The sequence below is a fragment of the Stenella coeruleoalba genome, assembly GCF_951394435.1.
Source record: "Stenella coeruleoalba genome assembly, chromosome: 3".
Lineage (NCBI taxonomy): Eukaryota > Metazoa > Chordata > Mammalia > Artiodactyla > Delphinidae > Stenella > Stenella coeruleoalba.
In genome coordinates this window covers 84,341,009-84,367,495 of record NC_137148.1, presented here as the reverse complement: position 1 = coordinate 84,367,495, position 26,487 = coordinate 84,341,009, and the positions used below count along the sequence as shown (strand labels likewise).

The 26,487-nt window shown below is 35.9% G+C and overlaps 1 long non-coding RNA gene across 1 annotated transcript in view; it reads right to left on the bottom strand.

Moving 5' to 3' along the window:
* Positions 1-14,736: 14,736 nt before the first annotated feature.
* The window catches only part of LOC307184398, a 266,257-nt gene continuing 254,506 nt past the window's right edge, over positions 14,737-26,487 (bottom strand). Inside the window, exon 6 of the long non-coding RNA XR_013827720.1 lies at positions 14,737-14,932. This is a non-coding gene — a long non-coding RNA (uncharacterized lncRNA). The remainder of the gene's footprint in view (positions 14,933-26,487) is intronic.

Sequence of the window (26,487 nt, the reverse complement as noted above, 5' to 3'; positions counted from 1 at the left end):
AGCAGAAAAAAGTAACCATTGTGTATCATATTCTCATATTTGATTGTGTACTTATAATTGTATAAAAAGTATAAAAAGCTGCTTATTGCAATTGTATTTTTAAAATTAGCCATCAGAACACATTGAGTTTTTATCAACTTTATTATGTCGTAAAGTAATAACTAGTTTTAAATAAGTAAAAGCAGAGTGACTAAAGAGTATCAGCTGTTCTAAATTAAGAAAAAAAAAAAAAAAACACCAATTGAAATGCAGGTGAACCAACTTTAGAGCAAAAGCAAAGAGAATATAGATCTTTACCCAGCCCTCACGATACAGATCAGAATCTAAAGATTTCCTCTACTACAAGTTTCCAGAGCTGGAGGAAAGAGGGGTGGAGAGGAGGGAGGCAGTGCAAGGGAGACAAGTAAGAACCACAAGAAGAAAGTTGAGTTTTTTGGTTTCATTGTTTTGTTTTTCGATCCCACACAGTGTTGATCTAAGAAGTCGCTGAACACGGAAAAGGGCCAGGATCGGCATATAGGATAGTTCATCATCATGAATAAATACATAGATTTTAGCATTGGGCCCTTGTAGTCTTCCCAGAAGGTAGAACTGAAATAGTTTCTTTGCCTGTAAATTGATACACATTGCGAGGTACCCTTCAGCATGCCTAGAATGTTAATTAAGAACTCCCTGTCTTCCAACAATAATTTCCATTCACCAAGGACTTACTAATAACATCATAATTCAGTGAATACCTAAACATGGCCTCAGGCTGTCTATGTTGGAAAGAAGCTATGAAATTCTTCCTCTCCCTTTAAAACGTTATTGGCCACAAGAAAGCCAGCTAAGAAATTCATTCATTCATTCATATTCTCTCTCTCTCTCTCCCTCCTCACACCGTCCCCCATCTCCCAGTCAGGTTCTTTTTCTGAAGTAGGGGATCCCTATTACCTGCTCCCTGCTGCTATCCCCGGCTGGTTACACTTGACTCAGTTCCACCCTTGATAGGATGGAACATAAAACAATTGTGCGAATCAGGAAACTAATTCAGTTCCCCAGATCTTTTTCTGTTTCGAAGGCCATGTGGTAAAATGGAAAGAAACAGCAAGGCTTCCTCTTGGTATAGTAAAGGTAAGAAGACCTACCCTTTGTTGCACATACCAACTCATATAAATCAATTGCTGCATGTGAAATCACTTTATAAATATTAAAGCATTGCCAATGTAATGTGGAATTATTTGGTTCAATAATAATAAGATAGGCTACAATGCACTGAGTGAGCACAGCCTTGTCCTTAGCTTAGCTCTTTACAAACTTTTGAACTATTCTGCCCACATCAGGCCTTGGCTTTATTCCCCCATATATATGACTTTTGTCTTTAACTTTTCCAAACTTCCATCTTTTCTCCAGAAAATGCAATTTGCTCAGAGCAGCTAACTTGGGGAGATTTACTATTAATAAGGGGTGGTTAGCAAGTATCACCAATAGTAGCTGAACTCTCTTGTTTAAGAGCTAATCATTCACATTTATTTTTACAGTTTCTTTACAGTAGTTTTGGTGATCTAAAATCTTGCAATGGCTTTATGTTAAGTAAAAATGAGATTGAACACCTTGGTGTTTTTGACAAGTAGTTTCCATTGACATTCTTGTAAGTCAAGGGAGAGGGAAATGTAGATATCTGACTTCAAATATTTGAAGAACGTCAATCTACTACATGTTCCAGAAAGCAGGAGTAGGGTTAATAAGTGAGACCAGCTCATTATGCAGGTGCTGAGAATATCAGATAATGGTTTTCATTTAATTGTCATTTTCCCCCATTCTGATGTGTTCAAAATTGATTAACACTATCAAAACTTAACCAACACTTGAAATTTCTTGCAAAGGTAACATCAAGGCAATTGAATTCCATTTTTTTAAAGAACAAAAGGATAAATACAAAAACTCCCACTTTTTATAGCACCATAGGGACTTAAGCAAAACAATTTTAACATTTAATTTCATGAAGCTGTGCTGAAGAGTTCCCATGGATTACTAGCTGAACTAATTCCCAGCATGAGATTACCAAGCCTGGGGAACTATCAAAGATCCCCAGCTCAAAAAAGGAGGTTTGTCCTACGGATGGTCTTACCCCACATTGTGTTTATTTTGGAACCAGACATGTCAATTTTCATAGAATATTCAAGGAAAATATCATACGAATCCAACTGATTTTGATAAATCGACATTCCATCTATTACCATGAAAAAAGAAGGATAAATTAGAAAAAAGAAAAAGAAATATAAAGCTCAGCTAGAAAAAGAGAAGACCCCAAATGTCAAAAAAGAAATGAGAAAGCAAAATCAGAATGCTCAGGTGACAGAATGCTCAGGTGAAGCTGATTTTTGGTGCAAGTAAAATCTTCAATTGAAAATTGGCATTAAAGTTTGAGTTGAATGCCTATCAGAAAATTATGTTTTAAATCTGCACATGTTACGTACAAGCCTTCTTCATAAAGCCCTTAACACTGAAAAGTTTCCTATCTTACGGAAAATCCAGAGACACATTAAAGATTAGTCTCTTTGAACATTTTAGTGGAAAAAAGAGCACTCACAGCAGTGAAAGATTTCAACCTGTGCTCAGTGTGAGGGTATGGTCCACATGTACTCTATCTGCGTGGCCCAGGAACTGAACTGTGAGAGGCTAAATTCATATTAAAATGACTCAGTACCATTAACACAGGAAATTGATTGAAAAAGGATACAAATGAAAACCTAGTGAGTAAAAATAAGCTTTCTAAGATTCTTTTCTCATAAAGCATCAAGCCCTAGAGCCATGGCCCAAGTATGTGTCCCCAAGTATTTGTACTTAATCCATCTCAAAGTTTCCTGTCTTTGGAAAGGGCTTAAAATCTCCCAGAATTTAAAATAAGTATTTTTTAAAGTCTCTTATAGCCTACCTCTTTATTTGTAACTGTCTTCAGGGTACAAATAAGAGAACGCACTCTGAGTACAATTAAGTACAAAGGAGGTAATATTTTGTAAGTATATAAGAAATCTTCATGAAACTGAAGGGCAGAAATACTACTGTCCCTTAGAAAAGAATATATCTATTAATTTAAGCCTATAAGAAATTCAAGAATTAGCCTCTTTGTCCATCCGGCTACTTCTCTGTATCTCTGCTCTATTTACCTTTGATTCTGTATATTTTTTTTTCCTCAAACCAGTTCACATCATAGAAAACCTAGCTATGACAGAGTTTACCAAATTTTATATTACTTCTATCCAAAAAACAAGACTGGGAGAGTCTAGGTTCTTGGCTATACTGCCCATAACTCACTACAGCCCATAACTCATGCTGATTAAAAGTAAAACTGTGGATAAAATACAAAACTACAAACCAAAATTACTAATAAGGACTCTGAAAAGTAAGTAAGACCTGTGGAGGAAAATTAAACGCTGGAGGAGTGAAGCACAGGTGACAGAAATTCCTATTTATTATTTTCCTTCCTGTGGCTTTGCCTTGAGTGGAGTCATGAAAAAAGCAGCTAAGACAGATAAAACTTCGATAGAAACCCCATGTGTCTGGACACCGGGGTGATGGGGGCCCTGTGGGCTGTAGAACATACACAGTCACAGAGGGGAGTTAACCCAGAAAACCATTCCCCTAATTCTGCATATGAACCCTCAGGCCTTAACCACACATGCCCAGGAAAGACCAAAAACAAGGTAGCAAAAGCTGTGCTCTGAATTCTTGTCTGAACTGCTCCCGCTCCCACAAACCTCAGACTAACACCTGACATATGCATAAGAAAGACTCATACAAATATAGTAAAGACCTAGAGAATGAAACTAAGACGTGAACCAGTGCCCACAGAAGTTGAGCTACAACTTAGCTTAAAGTTGCTGACTGGTTTCAGTTTAAATTCCTGATCCAAATCAAAGCTCCTAGAGATCCAGAGTAATCAGACTCCTTTTTAAATAATCCATTCACACTCCTAATTTCTCCTCAGTTCAAATCTCCAGCACCTCCTCCCTCATCGTCACAGTCACTTTAAAGCCTTGCTGCATAAATCACAGAGAAAACAGATAAAACCATAAGAGAAATCCCACAAGCTTCCAGAACGGAATTGCTTCCATACCTTATTTGTGTCACATGCAAAGCTCATAAACAATTCCCAGGAAATAAAAATAGAATCTGGGTAATACGATAAAGTCTAACCTTTTTTCTTTTCCTTCGTTCTTGGTCCGGCTACACTTGCTCGTAGGACGCCGCGCAGAGAGGCTTCACACCCGTGACTTCAGACCAGAGCTCCTGGTGCGAAATGGCTGCGCGAAAACCTCAGCTCCGAGGGGCGGGGCCTCGTGCAGAGATGCTTCACCTGGTGCTTCAATCTCAGGTGAGCTGAGCAGCTGCGCCAAGATCTCCGCCCCTTCCCGCCCTGCAGACAAGAACCCCATAAAGCAGCCCCACCTGCAGCCTTTCTGGGAGAGCATGTGCTCTAGAGCCTGAGCAGTGCCTCCCTGTCCTTTGATCAAAGAATAAATTTTTCCTTTGCTTCTATTGGCTCTAAGGACACCAGCAGAAGGACCCGTACTGTGGACAGACTCAGGAGGGCCAGTAACACTTGCATCTAAGGCCATATACTTTCCCTTCCCCCTGTTACCAGGAATAAATTGCCTGTTCTTCTAAGTAAAGCCATTCCCTCCCTCTGGGCACTAGGCCCCATCCTTCTCAGGAAAATAATCCAGCAATTCTCTCCTCTTCATTCTTTTATCACACACTTTTTTTCTCTCTCTGTTGGTTCTTTTCCACCCTCATACAACTAAACTTCCATTGCTTCCATCTTAAATAAACCCTTTCTGAACATTACTTTTCTCTTAATTCACTGTTTTCTTCTTCTTCTTTTTTTTTTTTTTTTTTTTTTTTTTTTTTTTTTGCCGTACGTGGGCCTCTCACTGTTGTGGCGTCTCCCGTTGTGGAGCACAGGCTCCGGACGCGCAGGCTCAGCGGCCATGGCTCACGGGCCCAGCCGCTCCGCGGCATGTGGGATCATCCCGGACCAGGGCACGAACCCGTGTCCCCTGCATCGGCAGGCGGACTCTCAACCACTGCGCCACCAGGGAAGCCCATCACTGCCTATTTTCTATTCTTCCATTTAAAACTAAACTCTTTTAAAAAGTTTATTAAATCTGCTGTCTAAAATTCTCCCATTCTTTCTTGAAGCTACTTCAATCAGACTTTCTATACCATACCTTATTCACACTGTAAAAACTGTGCTTACCAAGGTCACTACACACTTTCACACTGGTAATCAAATGGTAAATTATATCCACTATATGAAGCATTTGACAGAGTTGAACATGTTCTCTTCCTCAAAGCATTTTCTTCATCATTTGGCATCTAGGATAAAAACACTTATCTGGTTTACTTCTATATCACTAGATACTTATCAATCTCCCTTTTAGATTCTCCTAAGGTTCTCCTCAACTTCTGTCCTGGGATCTCTTCTTTTGTGTGTCTACTCCATTGGTGACCTTATCCAGTCTCATGAATGCAATTTCATTGAGTACATGCGGAGGACTCCCAAATTTAGTATTTCAATCTGAATCTTTCCCTGAATCTTCTCCTTGAATTCATCTCCCTAGTTAGGATATAGAATTGAATGTCTATTAAGCATCTCAAACTTAAAAAGTCCAAACTGAACTCATGGTCTTCCTCTAAGAAGACATTATCTCCATGGTTGTCCTTATCTCCCTAAACTGTCAATCCATTGTTCTAAATATACAGGAGAAAGACTGTGTGGTCTTCCCTGACTTCTCTCTTTCTCTCAAACCTAATATCCGATCTTTTGGCAAAAATTATTTTTTCTACCTCCCTAATAGTGAATCTGGTATCTTCTTTCTACCTCCACAAGTACCAAGTTGGCTCATGTCACTTACATCTCTTATTTCGATAACTTTCTATTTTTTCTCCTGGTCGTGCACTTAGATTTTTCATACTAATCTCAAAAAAAGCTACCCAAATTAGCCTGGTACAACATAAGTTGGATCATAATACTTCTCTGATCAGAAAACTTTAATGACTTTCTATCTCACTCATGTTAAAAGCCAAAGTCCCCCTGATGCTCCACAAAGCTATGTAAGATTTTTGACTTTATTTCCTTCTGTTCTGCTCCTTTCTCCTTACTCACAATTATATTGACTTCGTTGATTTTCCTAATATGTGCTAGGAGTATTTCTACCTCATGGACTCACCAACTTACACATGGCTCACACTCTCTGTGCATTCTTTTCCCTCCACTGTAGAATGTAAGCTTCATAAGGGAAAGGAATTTTGTTTGCTTCATTAACTGTTGTAATCTAGTATTTGGCATATTGCCTGTTTCACAGCTAGCACTAAGTAAGTAAATAGCTGAATAGGTGAGTCAACTCTTTCTCTGGTGATTTAATCAACTATGATTATAGGGATGCATTGCAGTGTACTCAGAAGAGCACTGAACCCAGAATCAACAGACTTCAGTCCATTTTTACTCTCAATTTAAGTTACTTATTCTTTCTTAGCCTCAATGTTCTCATGTGCACAATGTTTTTTAGTTTGTTTGGTTTTGGTCTGTGAGTGTGTGTGTGTGTGTGTGTGCGCACACAACAATTAATAAAAAATTTATAAAACGTCACACATGTATAAAGTATTATGCACAAGTAAGCTTATCAGTGTTTCATCCTGGTACTATGATTCCTGTTTGACATTAAACATAAAAATCAGATAACATTGCCATCATTACCTTATATCTAAAAGTCTACCTAAAAGATGTGCTAGATCAATTATTCCATCTACTAAAATATGGGAACTGAGTCTCACAATTATTAAACAACCCCAATGTCACAGAGTACTACTGGAGTGCTTAAAGTACTATTTATCGAATGTTATCCTTGGACAATTTGGATTAGATTTCCATTATTATAATGTATGCTCTTGAGCCCCACTCTGGACTGTTATTTGGAATTTCTGAGATTGAAGACAAAGAACGCACACTTTTGAACAAAAACCTTATGTCACTCACATATATTCATGTTTAAGAACAACTGGATTACAGAAAAACAAAACAAAAGCAACACTTTAATAGCAGTATGCCAGCACTTAGGGATGCCAATAATATTGAAAGTGTTTGTACATAAGGGAAATTAGGCATTATATTTTACTTATAAATATTAAGTTTCATATGAAGCCTGGAGCAATATCTGTCTTTCTTTGGTCAGCCTGCTCCCAAAAAAGATAAGTTTACCTGACTTGGAGTTCTACTTTTTAAAATCTATATACTTCTAATTAGTATTCTGTTTATAAACCAGCACTCAGGGAATTTAATCAGTCACCAAAATTTATAAATTGATATCTCTATGACACTATTTTAGTGATTCTTACTAGACTTTGTATTATTTCCAGGTACTGCAAAATGGCTTAAAATAATGTAAATATTTCTTGCAGGAGGACTTTGAGGACTAGGCATGAAATACGGTAATTTCCTTTTTTAATAATATTTACAATTATTCTTTGCAAAAATACACAATTTTAGGATAAGTATTATTATGTGTATTTCCCTCTTGGAAATCAAATCAAATGTAAAATCTTATTAAATAATGTCCCTGAAGTTCAGGCATAGAAAAGAAAAATTAACATAGTTTTTAAGACTGTGTTATGTAATTACCAATAAGTGAATGAACCAGAAGACAATCCTCTCATGTCTAAAAGCAATAGCTGGGCTTCCCTGGTGGCGCAGTGGTTGAGAGTCCGCCTGCCGATGCAGGGGACACGGGTTTGTGCCCCGGTCTGGGAAGATCCCACATGCCGTGGAGAGGCTGGGCCCGTGAGCCATGGCCGCCGGGCCTGCGTGTCCGGAGCCTGTGCTCCACAACGGGAGAGGCCACAACAGTGAGAGGCCAGCGTACCACAAAAAAAACCAAAACAACAACAACAACAAAAAAGCAATAGCTGCAGTGTTGGCTTACTAACTTAAACACAAGTTTAGAAAACTGTTCCATGGAGCTCTAAAACTGTGAATTGGAATAGAACGTTTTATGTTTATTTGATCTGTTACTGGCATACTTTCTATTAAGTATTTAGTTTTCAAATTTCAATTTCCATGGCTTGTATGCCTCTCAGAGATTCTGAAGGCTCTAACTTAAGGTTCATGAGACTCAGAGATTTCAGGCATAGATCTCCATAGAATTTTCACAGTAGACACTCAATTATTTTGTATTAATAATTAAAAACACACAAATAAATGAAAGTACACCTCCGTGTCAGATGAACAGGTACTGTACAATAGGATCTTTGTACATCAGAAATGACACACATAGTCTCTAATGTTGATTCTTGTATATTGGTAGATTAACCTACTGTGTAGCAATATTGCAAAATACAGGAGCTGAACAGAATGTTTGATTTTATTCTATCATCTATTCTAAAATTCACAGTTGATGTATTCATACTTACGGTATGTTTGAATCATAATTATTTAAATCCAAAAATAAGACCACCTAAAACAACATGTCAGTGAAGAAATGGATTACTCTAATAGAGTGTGAAGAAGGGATTATGATGGGTCACATGATTCTGAAGTATTTTGCTCACAAGACAACATGCAGGTACAGAGCCAGCAAAAAACATTTGGCAGAACTTCTTGTAACTCCCACGGGAAAATTAAAGTTTAAACTGTTAGGACAAAGTCTGACTCTGTGAGGAGAAAACTGAACCTACTGCTGGTTGACAGGGAATGAAGCATCTGAACCAACAGATATCTTCAAGAGATTGTGATTTGATCCTGGGTAAAAGGGCTAATCCTACCCTTTCCTCATTAATGAAGAAGAAAATCCTTTCACTAACACAACTAGCAGTTCCAGTCATGATCTAAAAGCTGGTATCAGGCTCATTCCCTCAATATAAAGCAACTTAAAAAAAAAACCCACTATTTTTAAAACTGACTAAATATATAAAGGAACTCTTGGTAGACATTGAGAAATAACCAATTTAGGGCCACAATCTATGAGAGAAGCTAAACTTAGAAGTGTGGCCAACATTTCCAAAGCTTATTAGTCGATAGCAGCAGAACCGGAGATGATTCATATATTGGATGTATCAGGCAAAGATTTCTAAATATTGTGGTTAATACATTAAATAAAATGTAATAAAATAGGGACAAAATGGATGGAAAGGGAGATAATTTCAAAATATATTTGGAATCAATAAAAATAAGAATCTAAGTTACATTCTATAAATGCAACATAACAATACCTAAAGACTTGATGGATGTGTTCAACAGAAGCCTGTAACCAACAGAAGATAGGAGTAGTGATTTAAAAAAGAGATCAGTAGAAAATATGCAAACTGAAGCTTATAGAAAAAAATGGAAAAAAGAGGAAGAACAGAAGATACATGTGAAACAGCTCAAAATATTTGAAATATATGTAATATATATAAAATAATACAAGAAGGGACAAGAGGAGAATATTAAAAAAGTAATATTGATGAAAAGGGACTAAAAATTTTCTAAATGTTGAAAGATACAAAACCATAGGTTCAAGCAGTTCAGTGAACGTGAAGCTGGATAACTACAAAAAAATCACAGATAAATGCACTATAGTAAAATTGCTAAACACAAATTCAGATAGAAAATATGTAAAAACAGTTGAAGGAATAAAAAGACAAATTACTTTAAAAAATACCACTGAAGCTGGCTTTTCATCAGAAACTATAGAAGGCAGAATACAACAGAATTACAGGTTTAAGGTGTTGAAAGATATAAATGTCAATAAAATATTATTCAAAAACAAAGGCAAAATAGAGTTTTTATAAATAAAGAAAAAGAAAAGCTGAAATAATTTGTCTCCAGCAGATCTGAGCTACAAGAAATACAGTAGTTATTTATGCTGAAGGTAAAGCATCCAGATGAAACCATAAAACCTCGAGAAAGACCAAAAATTTTCAAAATGATAAATACAATGAATATTTTAAAACTTTTATTGAAGTACAGTTGATGTACAATGTTGTGTTTAATTTCTGCTGTACAGCAAAGTGACTCAGTTATACATATATATATTTTTCATATTCTTTCCCATTATGGTTTACCACAGGATATGAATATAGTTCCCTGTGCTGTACAGGACCGTGTTTTTCCATCCTATATATACTAGCTTGCATCTGCTAATCCCAACCTCCCAATCCTTCCCTCCCCCACTCCTACTCCCCTTTGTCAACCACAAGTCTTTTCTCTGGATTTGTGAGTCTGTTTTTGTTTTGTAAATATGTGCATTTGTGTCGTATTTTAGATTCCACATATAAGTGACATCATATGGTATTTGTCTTTCGCTTTCTGACTTACTTTGCTTAGTGTGATCATCTCTAGGTCCATCCATGTTGCTGCAAATGGCATTATTTCATCCTTTTTAACGGCTGAGTAATAGTCCATTGTATATATATGCCGCATCTTCTTTATCCATTCATCTGTCTGTGGACATTTAGGTTTTTCCATGTCTTGGCTATTGTAAATAGTGCTGCTATGAACATAGGGGTGCATGTATCTTTTAGAATTATAGTTTTGTCTGGGTATATGTCCAGGAGTAAGACTGCTGGTTCATATGGCAACTCTATTTTTGGTTTTCTGAGGAACCTCCATACTGTTTTCCATAGTGGATGCACCAATTTACATTCCCACCAGCAGTGTAAGAGGGTTCCCTTTTCTCCACACCTCTCCAGCATTACTTGTAGACTTTTTAAGGATGGCCATTCTGACAGGTGTGAGGTGGTATCTCATTGTAGTTTTGATTTGCATTCCTCTAATAATTAGAGATGATGAGCATCTTTTCATAAGCCTGTTGCCCATCTGTATGTCTTCTTTGGAGAAATGTCTATTTAGGTTTCTACCCATTTTTCAATTGGGTTGTTTGCTTTTTTGTTATTGAAGATAAATACAATGAATATTGATATTAAAATAATGATAAGAATTTATTGTAGAACTTATAGCATATATAAAAGTAAAACATAAGATAACAAGAGAACAAATGCCACATGAAGGGTAAATGGAGTCTATCTGTGGCATCATTTAGAAAGTGGCTCATGCATTGGTTTAATGCAGTTTTAATAAATGAAAAAATGAATATTATAATCTCTAGAGTAGCAATGAATAAAACAATAAAAGTAGGTACAACCAAAAGCTAAAAGTTAATAAAATATTGATTTAAAATTTGATTAAATAAAAGAAAAAAAAAGGATTGGCATATTCAGATTGTATAAATTTTATTATATATGTAATTATAATATGATGTATAATTATGTATTATATAGTGATATGTAATACTATATATATTATATAATCCAACACACACACACACACACACACACACACACACACACCACTCTAAAGGAGGGCACAATTTACTTGAAAGCAAATGGATGAAAAAATATTTACCACATGTACACTGTGGAAACAAAAGTAGCTGTTGCAAATATCAATATCAGATAAAATAATCCTTAAGGCCAGAAGTTCATGGGATATAAAGAAAATATTTATTTCATAGTGATAAATGGCTTAATTCAACATGAAGACATAAAAATACAATTTTGATACACACCAGGACATACAGTTTCAAAACACATAAAGAAAACAGGATTTAGAGAGAAAGAAATCAATAATCCTGACTGTAGATTTTAACAAACACATATCTCTCAGTACCAGAGATTATGCAAATAAAAATTATCAGTAAAAAAGATTTGAACAATATAATTCACTAACTTACTCTGATAGACCCTTATAAAACATTTCACCTACATTTGTAGAAGAAAGAAAACTTTCTTTTGAAGTACATATAGAACATATACCAAAGTAGATCTTAATTTGAACCACAAAGAAACTCTCAGCAGTTTAATAAAGAAAATTGTATAATGAAGAACCCACTAGTAGAATAACTACTATCTTTCAGCAGGTGTTTGGAAACTAAGGAAACTACTTTTAAGGAACTGAAAAAAGAAAGCGATAGATTTTATTAAGAAATACTTTGAGCTGAAAGATAATGAAAATTCAACATATCAAAACTTGTGTAATGTACCTAGAGCAGTGTGTTCATATGGACTTTTATAGCTTTAAAAGCATGTATTATAAAAGAAGAATGTTTAAAAATAAATTATCTAAGCTTCCGACTCAAGCAGTTAGCAAAAGAACAGAAAATTAAAGCTAAAGTATAAAAGAGGAAAGAATAATTTTTAAAAATGAGGAAATATCAAAGAACAAGAATAGACATATAATAGACAAAATCAGTAGAGCCAAATGGTGGATCTTTGAAAAGAATAATAAAATCGATAAACACCTAACAGAAGAGATCAAGAATATATGCGAATATACAAATTAGCAGTATCAAGAATGAAAATAGGGACACCACAATATTTATTGTAAATACCAAAACTATAATAACAGGCTATTATATACACCATTTTACCAATAACTTAGAATTTTTAATAAAACAGACAAATTTCTTACAAATTCAATTTACCAACACAGATACAAAATGAATATAAAATTTGAATAATCCTACATCTGTAAGTGAAATTTAACTCATATAAAATCTGGGTTAAAAAAAGAAAAGCACTGGGTCAGATGGCTCCACCTGATGCATTCTCTGAACTATTTAAGGAAGAAATAATATCAAATATTCCCCCCAATCTTCCATAGATTAGAAAACCAAGCAACACTTTCTAACTCATTCTATGTAACCAGCTTAAGGCTGATACTAAAACCAAACAAAGAAAATACATAAAAAAAGAGATGTCCAGCAAAGCCCCTAGCTTCTCCAGTCACCTGCTATTCCAGCTTTACTCACCATCTGACTGCAATTTCGAGGGAGACCTGTAGCCAGACTATGCTGCTAGTGCATTCCCAAATTCTTGACCCACAGACACTGTGAGAAATAATAAAATGACTGTTGTTGCTTTAAGCCCTTAAGTTTTGGAGTCAATTTTTATGCAGCAAAAATAAATAGAATAGCACTTCATTTTTAAAAACTCAAAGAAACTTTCCATGTATTTTTATCATATTCAAGCCTTATTTTTGTCTGTATGACATACTAAATGAAAAAATCAAGAAAAATAGATATAATATAAATCCATATGTATGCAGGTGTGTGTACATGAGTGAAAATTTTCACTGAAATCACAAACAATAATTTTGACTCTATATGTGCATACATTGATGTTGGGCTGCACCCCGCAGGCCTGCAGTTGCCCAGCTGCAAGACTGAAGATAGAGCCCAGAGTAGCAACAGAGCCATCAGTGGTTTAATGAATGCAGGAGCTTACACGTTTGAAGCCAGGTCCTGGAGCGACTCCCCACCTTGTGCAGCAGAAGGCAGGCAGGACATGGTGGCTGCCTTCGCTCCTGGGGGAAACGAGAGAATACCAGTTACAGGGGAATTGAAATCAGGTGGGCTCATTAGTTACCAGGGAAACCAGCGGAGGGGTGTGCCCTTCACAGCCGGCCCCTTTGATAAGAACAATCACTAGCTAGGCCTGGGGCAAATCTGTAGGAAAGTCAGTCAGGTGAGTAGGGTGTAGGTGAAGGAAGCACTGGTTCGGCTGAGGATGCGCAGAGAGCAAGAGAACGGCCATCTTGAGTGGCCTGACCATACAATTGTTTAATTTAAAAGTTTAAATATATTATTTGCATAATTTTAAATAAACTTATTTTTAATAAGAAAATACGTTGATGCAAACTACAACATGAAGGTTAAATAGGAACATCTATATCAATGGAGAAGGCTTTACAAGGAAAAGCTAAAATAATATTTCCATCTTAAAGATATGTTTTCTTGGGCTTCCCTGGTGGCGCGGTGGTTGAGAGTCCGCCTGCCGACGCAGGGGACACGGGTTCGTGCCCCGGTCCGGGAGGATCCCACATGCCACGGAGCAGCTGGACCCGTGAGCCATGGCCGCTGAGCCTGCGCGTCTGGAGCCTGTGCTCCGCAACGGGAGAGGCCGTGGCAGTGAGAGGCCCGCGTACCACTAAAAAAAAAAAAAAAAAAGATATGTTTTCTTGATTGATGGGAATAAAATAATGAATGAGATATTTTACAGTTAAACATTATGATTTTTTTCTGCTTATAATCAGTATAAATTAACTAGTTCACATGATAAATTTAGGCAATCACAAATAAAATTTTTTCTCTAATTCTTTCATTGATTCTCAGTTCATAAGGACATGAGTTAAACTTTAAAATACAAGTCTATTAGTGAAGTTCTATTTTCTTTTTTTTTTTTTTTTTGCGGTACGCGGGCCTCTCACTGTTGTGGCCTCTCCCGTTGCGGAGCACAGCCTCCGGACGCACAGGCTTAGCGGCCATGGCTCACGGGCCCAGCTGCTCCGCGGCATATGGAATCTTCCCGGACCGGGGCACAAACCCGTATCCCCTGCATCTGCATTGGCAGGCGGACTCTCAACCACTGCACCACCAGGGAAGCCCTGAAGCTCTATTTTCTTTAGAAATGATCAACAATCTTCAAAGTGAAGAAATATTAAAGTATCAGTAGAAGATAAAAATACAGTATATAGTGGATTTTGATAGTGCATACCCCAAGATCCTTTTCCATAAATATTAAATGTAATAAATTATGTAATTCATTATCAGTTTCACATTTAATACATTAATATCAAAGTGCTTTAGCATTGTTTTAATAACATTTACACTTCATGAATATTCTTAAAACACACTTTATGTTTCAATAAAATGTCTCTGCTCAGAAACAAAACAGAGGGATACTGCCTCCACACGGTGACCAAATTCTGGATATAGTCTTCATCGCCGCTTCTCACTTTCTTGTAAGGATACAGCAGAGTGGCAGCTTTGGGGTAAGAAGGACTTCTGTGGAAATGAAGAGGTAATCCAACAACGGTTCCTCTGCTATAGAATGTCAATTTGGGGAGGAAGAGGACCTGAACAATCAGAAGGAAACAATAATAAAGATAACACTGAAAATATGCAGCTCTGGAAACCTTTCAGGTATGCATCAAAAATAAACGAGATCAGCTGAATAAACTGCCAACATTAGTCATGGTTTGATATCCTCCTCTTTGTACAGTTCCCAAACTATACAAATCAAGATAGAAAACAACAAACTGCACTTCAAGTAATTCATGTCCACCTAAATATTTTAATTATTTTATGTCTAACGTGGAATGTCTAAGCCCCCCCACTTACAACAGATGATAGATAGATTTACACTCTCTAGGCACAAGTTGTCACAAACTTAAACTCACTACTTTCCCCTCTCCTTCATTCTATTTCACTGGTGGAGCTGACTCTAAAATAGACTGGACCTTCACTGTACCTGGAAGAGAGAAAATTACTGACTGAAGAGAAATCATCATTAAATGGAAAAAATAATTCCTTTTATTATCCCAAAGGTATTTATATTTAAAAGCAAATAAATGAGCAGATTGTATTACTGTTTGCACATTTCCCTTCTATGAACTATGTATTTGTTTTATTAATAAATATTTTATTAATTTGTCAATTAATAGACCTTAAACAAAGTTCTAGAAAAAGAGTCTGTCATAATGTTCAACACAGTTCTAAAAAGAAAAGTTTTATTGACAGTTAGTAGAAATATATTTTAAAATGTTAATCAGTCCAATTACCTTAAATTACCAAAATCAACTTATATTCTACTAATAAGAAAAAAAGGAGACAAAGAAAACAGAAGCACTTTTTTACACCTTTGGCTTTATAATAGAACCTGAAAACATCTGGAAACTGAAATAAAACTGATCCCTCTTGATTTTTTTTTAAAGTGTGACTCACCTCCACCCTGAGACTTTTCCCTCCCTAACTCCAGTTTTAGTGCTCATGCCTATTTTCTTGTCTCTATCTGAAGGCATTATCCGAAGTGTCAGAGCTATTAGGACTCAGGACTAGTTTTCAAGACAGGCTTTGCTTTTAAGAAACAGCTGTCAGAAGTGATAGGGTATAATTGTTAAAATGTCTGAAATAAAGCCTATATAAATGCCTACATATAAAGTAGTATTTTTCTACGATGTCTAAACAAAGCACTTTCTCTCCATTCACGATGCTGGACTCAGTGTCACCTGTCTCATTCTTATTAAAACAAAGTAAAGGGCAATGCTGCACATCATCGATGAAATCCTGCGGAAATTACCTATACTACTTAAGACACAGCAGAATTACTTTATGATTTTAGTATTGCTAAAGAAATACACAGCGCATCATTTTACTAGCTGAACATATTGAGTTTTATCTGGGGTAGTGTACAACTATATCTTTTCAATGAGTTTTTATTTATATTCAGCATTTAGTTCTCATTATATAAATAATAAAGTTTATATATCCCAGTTTGAAAACTCTCAGAGGAGTGTAAAACCTAAATATAATTTGAGAAAAGTGGTTGATAAACAGAAAAATTTAAAAATAAATTTTGGGGACAGAACAGGATAAACTAAAGGAACTCAATGGGAGTTGAGTTGCCATTACTGTCAAGTAATCTTGATAGGCACAATGGTGTGGAAAACATAAAGAAATGCCAAAATAACATAAGAATGAGAAAACAGTTTTTTGTCTTAGAGCCCTAGCCTTAGCAGACTAGGTCCCTGAGAAACATCCCTGTTATTCATGCAAACAATTACAGACAGGGAATCATCACCAAAAAGTTAAATATTTAATAAGTTAAAAAATAAGGCAGATGGACAAACCTACCCATAGTTCTAGACTAGAGAAAGAGACTGTGTTTCTCAGGGAACACAGCTACCACAGTAGAGAGTTCACACCCATGGTTTCCAAGGAGTATCTAGAGCTGGAGACAATGACCCCCTCCATTTGCAATGATGTGAGGGGACGTACCCACCGAGCAGGATCTTCTTGGGATAGGGCAATGGTTCCTTACGTATAGGAAGAAACATATGTAGAAGAAACTGGAGCAACTTCAAGGGTAAGAGGTCCTTGAGAAATTGGATGGAAAGTTCTTACTACCACCTAGTTAACAACCTCGTCTTTACCTCGAATCATATCTACTCGAAGACTGACGAAGTTTGGAGGGGTATTCCTTACTAAGGAAACACAGCTACATTACAAGACTAAGTGTCTTTATTTTAAAAAAACTTCTGTCCACTAGCTGAATACTGAATACTATTTTATTTTTCCTTTGAATATTACCTTTTCTCCATTCCTCTCATGTCCAACTTAATAATTATGCTATAACAAAAATCTTCCATTTTGCCTTTTTCAGAAATGGCTATTTTTATTTCCTAATAAGAGGTATAGACATTTGGTTCTTCTATCAATAAATTCAGATAAAAAGACTTTGGAGTACCTGAGCAGTAAAATTAGGAGGAGCCTACCTTGAAAAATGAACACATTTTGACAATGGCACATATCACACTAATTATAGGAGCATACTTTTTAAAGCTGCCCCATGGTGTACTATTTAATAAAACTGATTTTTAAGATAACTTACACTCATTTATATTTTTTTGAAAACTTGTATTTCCACGCAGAATAGTGCATTAAATTGGAACATACCTATAGCTAAGTATATAAAAGGTGGGAACAATGGAAAAAGTACAGAGAAGAGGCTCCTCTTTCTGGGAACATATCCTGGTGCTTTTGCCCCCTGCACCTTCCTACAATATTCCACCTACCATATGAATCTGTGCTTATGATGTTTGTTCTTTAAAAGCTTTCTATGAACAGCTCTTCCTTTTCGTCTTTCATGATAGGACCTTTTACAACCTTTCCAGGAACAGCTAAATAAATGAAAAGTTTTTCATTTCTTCTTTGGTCTACAAAAATAGCTTTTGTTGATGATGAAAAGTGCAACCTCCCAAATTTCTCATTTTTCCATGAAGCAAAGGTTTACTTTCTGAAGGTTTCACAAGCACTATGAATCACTATATTTATCTTCCCTCTGGATGTAGAAAAATGGGTGGCAATTTAAGCCCGGGCATGGCATGTTTCTCAAAATATGAAGCAATGACCATGTCCAGATTTACTTATTTTGACCAAGACTTTAATGATATTTTTATCAAAAAAAGCACTCTTAATTGTAGCTACAGCTACATATTCTTGTCAAAAGAAACAGTAGAAGATAGAGTTTAACAAGTCATTCAAATCTAGTCTCCAGATATGAAAAACCTAACAGCTACAACTAAAAACGAGTCTAATTTTAAACATGCTAACTGTACCTCCAATGTAATGAAATGCTATCTTTTATGTTTAAGACAGTTGATGTTCAATACTGTATTCTCAACTAGTGATATAATTATATGTAACAGTGAGGTTTTTCAAATAGATATTTCCTTTTAAAGGTTCAGGAAAATACCACAAAATAGATTTGTGTCCCAATAATTTATCGCAATCTCACTGACATACAATTTTCTGAAATGTCTTCGGAGGTACGAGCCTTAAAGAGGTAAAACAACAATATAAATGTGGCTTTTCATTTTGATATCATAAAAATAAAACTTTTAAAAGTATTTAATATTACTGTCATTCATTATTAGCTCCTAGTATATATCTTTAAAATGATGGGCTGTTGTTTAAGCTATTGAAATTATCGCTTGTTTGTAATAAGCCCTGTACTCATGGAAAAAACTTTATAGTTGTTATAAAGTATGCATAAATTCATAAATCCATTTATAATGGCTGTTTTATCACAAGTGCTAAACAAGTATTTTAAAAGCCCATTCTATGCACAAATATGTGTGCCTTCATAAGAATAATTAGCACATTAATTCACTACATTGCTTATACTTCAGTTATTAAGGCAAATAAAAAGCTGTTCATGTTCTGCTTGAATAGATTTGCAGCTCTATGCAAGTACTGTCTGACCTTAGTTTCCTTTTAGAAATTGAGAATATTTAAAACCAAAACATTTTGAAAGGCAATTATAAATTCAATTCATTAAGTGACTAAAGTGAAGAAATTATACATTAGGTAAATTATTTAAAAAGTTAGGGTAAACCAAAACCCTGGATATTAGACCTCTTATGTTTGCTAGCGGAAATGAGTCACAGTAAGGTAAACTATAGTTTACACACAGACAAATACATGGGTCAGTTGTATATACAAATGTATTAAGATTCGTAATCACACAACTGTTGCTCTATATCAGGCTAAATATACCATGCTATTCATTTTTTTAAAAAAGATTTTAAAATTAAAGTTACTGGATAACAAATAGGTTATTCATGAATTCAAAAACAAGTTCCACTTTCTTTAGCATTCTACTTACTAAAACAATTTTGCCCTCAAGGGTCTACTTAAATAGTGAACATCCATATTTGTTTTAATTTACCATCTTAGCAAAGGTGTCAGGCTCTAGTATTTTAAGGCACATTAAAATAGTTACTGATTTTAATATGACATCCCAATGGAATCAGGCATTATAATATCAGGCTTTCAGGCCTTTGTCAAACACACACACACACACACACACACACACACACACACAACACAAATTAATTTTGCATGATTTTCAGTTCTAGTTAGAGCCTTTGTCCTGAGGGCTTGTTAATCTTGTATCCCATTTCTGCCCTGTTACAATTTAAAGATTGTCACAAGAAGGATAAATTTCATGCCATTTTCTGTTCTCATTACAATCTTCAGATTGTTATGAGAATGGATTAATTTTGCTCAATTTTCTGCCCTCGTTACAGACTGTTATGAGAACGGATTAATTTTATGACATTTTCTTCTTTCATTATAATCTTTGTTATGGGAATGAGAATATGTAATGAGAATGAAAGCATATCAAGCATTAAAAGGTCTGTGAGAGCTCATGACAAAGATTGTAACAAGAAGAGAAAACGGCACCCAATCCATTCTTGTGACAATTTTAAGATTGCCAAGTGAACCCAGAGTGACACTGCATTTATCCACTCTGAAGACAAAGATTGTTGAGAAAATGGGAATGAGAGCAAAATTAATCAGTTCTCCTGACAATCTTGAGATTGTACTTAAGCTCACAGTATTTTTTTCTGTTATACAGTTCTTACATGAAAACATGTGCATTGCCATTAAATGTTATTTATTGGAAAATGTTTTTTTTTTCTATCTCTTCTATTTTATTTTGTCTATCTCTTCCTTTTGTCTTTTACTTTCAATTTCTTTCTCTCTCCTTTCTCATTCTCTTTCCTCTTTCTTTTCCTTCCTCCCTCCCTCCTTCCTCTCTTTTTTTTTAATCTTCAATGGATACCAAGACCTGTATTTTTAAAATATTATTAAATCTAAATGGAAATGAGTATCTTCTAAAATGTCAATAAAAAGAAAAGAAAACAATACCAATATAAACCCACAATAAAATCAGAGGCAGGATCTCCATCAGCCACTGTTTCTGAAATTTCAAATCATTTATTTGAATCAATTGTCTCCACATACCCAGAAAGAAATATTAACTTTGCTTTTGTAGAAGTTACTAGTCAACATAATGAAATCATTCTAGGTCTGCAGATGCATACTATTTAACAGTTTTATTTATTATAAATACTTTATAGCTTTCTAATATGCTTCTCCTAAACTTGCTGGAAGTATAACTATTGCTGTGTATGAATAACATCAATATTCCCATTTCATGAGGGATAATCCAGTAGTTTGAATGCACCTTTGTTTCCTCTTCATTCTATTAGAAAGCCACCAGTTAAATCTTCCTTTTTAAAAATTTGTTGTTTACAGAATATCCTTATTTGAAAATACCTGCTATTTGAAAAAAACTGCCATTATCTTGAGTATGTAGATGTATACATGTGTATATACACACATTTAAGTATGTATAAATGTATATATATTGAGCATGTATATATGTATTGGGTATGTATGTATATGTGTATATATGTTTATATAAACACATATGTGTTTGTGTGTGTGTATGTGATGTTGTAACATCTTTTTCAATATTGTATATCAGATAAATGACACTCTGGAAAAAATGAGTTTGGTATAATCAAATCACTGCCACAATGATGCCTGTAGTATTACTGAATATTAATAATGGATAAAATAGTCAAGAATATCACATAATTCACTTTGTCACTATTCCAGGATTGTATACTTAATTTTACATATGCATTTTATGTCCTGACTTTTCTATTAAAACCAGGAGGTAAAGTTCTTACAGAATCCTAAGATCATGAATCCTGAGATCATTAAGCTATATCTCTTATTGCAAACCACTCTGCACTGTTATATATCACAAACATCACTGGAAACTAATGCATACTGAGTGGCTGAAAAAATAAATGTTTACCATTGATCAAACTTTGATATCATACTCATGAAAGCTTCCTGACCACATGCTAAAATGCCTTCTCTATGTGTTTTTGATAAATGAGTTTCATTTTCTGTATCAGTGCAACATTAATGATGTCCATTATTGAATCACTTCATCCTAATTCTTTTCTTTTCTTTTCTTTTCTTTTCCCTCAGGACACAAAATCCTTAGCCCCTTTCTTCTCTAGCTAGGACTTTCCCTGTTTACAAATTTTATGCTTATTTATGTTTGTGTGCGTGTGTAACATGGCTGTGAGCAGTGTTCTCTAGAATACTGAGCAGAGACCAGACTCGTGGGGTGATGACAACTGGGAGGGACTGGGGATGGAGAGCCATTAGCAGAAGGCCAACCTGGCTCAAAAGAAGCATGCGGAGCGTCGACAGGAGATGGAGGACAAAAGCGCTGTGAAAAAGGCAGCCAAGGGCCCCTTACTGAACTGTACGGGTGGCCGCTTCCCCCGCCCCCTCCCCCCCTGCCCCCTGCCCCCTGCCCCGCGGAGAGCGGACCCCGCGGATGTATTTGCTGTACAAACCATATGAACTCGGCCAGCTGACTACGCACATCTAAATATATACAATTAGAGACACAATAAATACTATTTCCCACCCCCCAGCCCCGAAAAAAAAAGAAAAATATGTCTCCCATCTTTCTGGTTTGAAATTCCCTCCTTAAATCAAAAAATACTTTGTTGACATTAGTTCGCATTTTAGCAGATGTTTCCAGATAGTTAACATTCCACTGACTGGCTCTGGTTTTCGCCTCTTCGACATGAACCTCGCTTTTAGCTCCTAAATCTGATTTGTAACCAACCAGCAAAAATCAAACATTCTCATCTTCTTTTATTCTTAACATCTGCTCCCTGAAAACCAGCTGTGGCTGCAAAGGATTCAATTTCTGTGATAGAGAACACAGAGGAAACCCTCCGCACTCCGGCAGCGTAGTCCTGCTGACCAGGTGATCCAGATTTAAACAGAGCAATACCAATGCACTTAAAGAGTTTGAGAAATTTTTTTAAAAAGCTCAATTTTCTTGCAGTGGCATGACTGAAACCAGTTAATCATAGAGGTGGTTTGAGGTGAAGTAGCAGTAGCACCTGGTGGGTAAGAGAGGTCATGGTAAGTGTGCTGCGAAAGAAGGGTGTACCTGTACCAGCTCCCTTCAAATAATGGTCCTGACACACTAGTTTAACCTCTTTATTTGACTCAGTTTCTTGACCTAAATCATCTGCTGCTACAAAGATTAAGGACCCAGCCTAAAACAGTCTCAGAGACCCTTGTAAATGCATCCATTTCATTGTTGCTAGAATGATCTATTTAAAAGGCAAAGTTTGACTATATCTTATTGCTGTGTACTGGCCACCTATCATCCAGAAAACAATGTCAGAGCCTCTTAAAAAGGACATTCAAGGCCCTAAGTGACTGGCCCTTGTGTATCTCTCCATCTCTCATGCTTTGCATTCTCTGTCTCATGCTTTTAGTTACAGCCTGTGCCATTTCTCACCTCTGTGCATTTGATCATGATAATAGCCTGTTTTGAACATACTTGCAAGTCAGTGTCCCTGATCCGTACACAACCCCTCATCCTCTGTGACATAGCTTGTCATTACTTGTCTAGGAAGGGCTAGGGGCCCAGGTCAATTTGGGTGTCCTTCCTTGATGTTGCCACAATATCTAATGAAGCTCTCCATTGCTCTGTGTGTGCCTCATGCTTCTTTACCCCAACCCAAACTCTTTATTTCTAACTTCTCTTAATTTAGTTTGTAATCTAAGCACCCAGCATATTGCTGACTCATAGTAGGCACCCAAGAAAACATTTATGAATGAGTGAATAAGGATTAGTTCCTACAGTGAAGTGATATTTATAGATATTTCTTATGAATTATATTTGAACAGCTAGCCTAGCAGTCACTAATATTTACTGTCCTCCTGTTATGTACTATTGGCTCAATAAAGTGATTCACATGCATTTTCTAATTATATCCTCACAACAACCCTGTGTTGAGTTAAGTATTATTATAATCCCAAGGTGCAGTCAAAGTAATTGAGGATTAACAAGTTTATGTATATTTCCTAAAATCATAAAACTTGAAGGTGAAGCCAGCTACTGAAGCCATATCTGTGTGGATCAAGAACACACAAGCTTGGGGCTTCCCTGGTGGTGCAGTGGTTGAGAGTCCGCCTGCCGATGCAGGGGACACGGGTTCGTGCCCCAGTCCAGGAAGATCCCACATGCCGCGGAGCGGCTGGGCCTGTGAGCCATGGCCACTGAGCATGTGCGTCCGGAGCAGGCTCCGCAGCGGGAGTACCGCAAAAAAACAAAACAAACAAACAAAATACATAAGCTTGATCATTGTATTATCCTTATTTTTAAAACACATTATCCTTTTTGTTTTTTGAAAGGCAGTTTTCATGTATGGAAAAATATATATTTCGATGTAATATAAATATTTTAGGAGGGGCTTACTATAAACTTGTACTTTTCTCTAACTATTTTTTATTATGGAAATAATCAAAAAAGTAGCTTTTAATTTTTGGAGTTTCTGTTTCCAAAATAATGTTGAAATAATATTGAGACACACATCAAGATAATTTGGCAGCTAAAGTAAAAAATAATTTTGAGGGTCTTTTAGGGGAAAGCTGGAGGATTTTAACTAGTACAGATTAGTTACCTTTACTTATACAATTGGTCAGATATTCACTTGGTCCCACAATTCACATTATATGCATATTCATTATGTATGTTACTCTGCCAATTAAATTTCAATAAGTGATGACTAATTTGCAGAGGCACGTGTATTAGGGGACAATTTTGTATGAATAAAAATATCATGCATTTGGTATTATAGGTGGACTCATTTAACTTCCTTTTCAGATGTGCAAGGCCATTGAGGAATATCTTACGGAATTTAGGAGGTCGGTAATTGTGGGAGGGAGAAATCTGCTCCGTAATGGTGGCTGGAGAAGATCTTTGCCAGTTAACTACAAACTTGCTGAGTTTTTAGTCTCATTTGGAGACTACCTAACATCAATGATGTTTTCCTTTGTTTATAAAAAATCAGTTGACTTAAATGAAGTGCTTAGAATTTCTTTGACATGCCTTGAACTATTGAGAATAACACACAGGCACACACATACACAAGAAACACATTCTGTTTTGGTTAGGGATGGCAGGCAGGCATAGTAATAACTACAAAAAAAGCATCTCAACAAGACCCTAGAAGAAATGATAAAACTTATTCTGTTTTCTCTTGGTCTGATGTCAGATGTAAAATGAATAGGTCTGTTCTGAGGTCAGAATGAGAAGAAAAAGATCAACGTGACCTCTGGGAAATAAAGGTTATTTGACATTTTGGGGATTATCTGCTAAAGGTATTGACCACGTATCAGAGTAAAGGCTTGACAGGCAGGGTAAGACTTCATTTTCCCTGAAGTTAAATATAAAGCCAGAAGCTAAGCCCACACTTCCCTCAGCTAGAGCAGTTGCTGAAATCAGTAGGCCTGATCGATGATGCATTTTCAAAATCAAAACAAGCATCAGTGTCTCCAATCTAATCACATCTCTAAAGCTGCTGCTTCCTGTGGGAATTTAATTGCTGCGACATTAGACTCCAGACAACAGGCACTTCTCAAGGCTACCCATCAGGGCAGGGACAAAAATCAGTAGGACAGTGTCAAAGCTGTTAGATACAAAACCTGTTAAAGACCCCATGTGTGTAATTTTCCTCCCTCACTTTCAGCAGTAAAATTTAATGGATCCTCTCTAACAAGTTTTAAAATGCCCCAGTATTGTACTAACCATGAAAAAGATAAAAAATATTTTTGTCTTGTAAAAACTCAGCCTTATTTTTTCCATGCTCTAAAATGTATTCTGATACACAAATATTATGGCTTTCTGTTTTTTATGGTGATTTGTTTTTAATTATCATTTCTATAGGAAGACCTGGAAAGTGAGGTTAATGTTTTTAATTAAACTTTTCATGATTCGGTATTTCTGCATATTAACCAAAGAGAACAATAAGAAAGAAATTTTCATAAACAACCTCCCACCCCCACAAAACCAGCTGATTTCAGATCTCATGTTCATAAATACCTTTAATACACAACATTCCCTTTTCCACAATTCTCTCAAAGACCCTTCTGCCAAGGGAATCACTTTTTTCCTGTGTCATCACAGGAGCCAGAAACCATGTGTTACTTTCTAAGTTATCCTCTTTACACTACCCTCATAGAGAAAATGAACAACAACAAAAAAACCCAGGAAAACGAAGGCAAATTTAATGGTAAAAGCAAAGTAAACTTTGAATCTTTAAAATAGTAAAATGAAAGATCCATAGTGAAATGTAATGTGGAGGAGTCTCATGAGGTATAAAGTAATTATATGGGTTCTCAGTGAACATGAAACGGTATTTCTTGATATTGTGCAAAGTACTTTAGTGTACGTGGCAAAGCTAGAAACAGGATTTGTTGCTTTTCTTCCCTATTGGGATAGAAGTCAATAGATTTTACTAAAAAACTATCATGGAAACCAGTTGCAACTTTTACCTCTATCTAAACCGCCCCTCTATAATAAGACTCATATTCTAAACAAGCATGTTGTTATGTTTAAAGTTTAATAACAGGATAGATCTGTTCATTTATGATTGATATAGTAACACTGTCATGTATTCGTGAAGTACTTTGTGTTTTAAAGATTTTTCATGTGTATTATCTTATTTGACAGTTCCCCAAATTTGTAAGGTATTGTAATCTCCAGTTTATTGATAAGGAAATAAAGGTAAATGATTTGTTAAAAATCCCTCAGCTAGCAAATGAGGATTTGGAGCTTAAAATCAGCATAGCATTTGCAAGTCCAATACTTTTTCTACCATACACAGTACTTAATTTTTCAACATTTACTTCTGAGTACTTGCTGACCTTTTGTCACTCATTGTCTCAATTATCTATTGTTGCATAATAAACCATCCTGAAACTTGGAGAATTAAAGAAACAACCACCATTAATTATCTCTCATGAATCTGTGGGCGGACAAAGCTGCTCTTTTTATTTAATGTGGTGTCATCTGGGGCACGGTAATGGCTGACATTTCCAAAATGGTCTCATTTACAAGACTGTCAATCTAGATTTGCTGCTGGAGGGGAGATCAGCTGAGGCTGTTGGCCTCCTCCAAGTGGGCCTCCTAATATGGCTTCTTTGGTATCCTCACACATGGTGA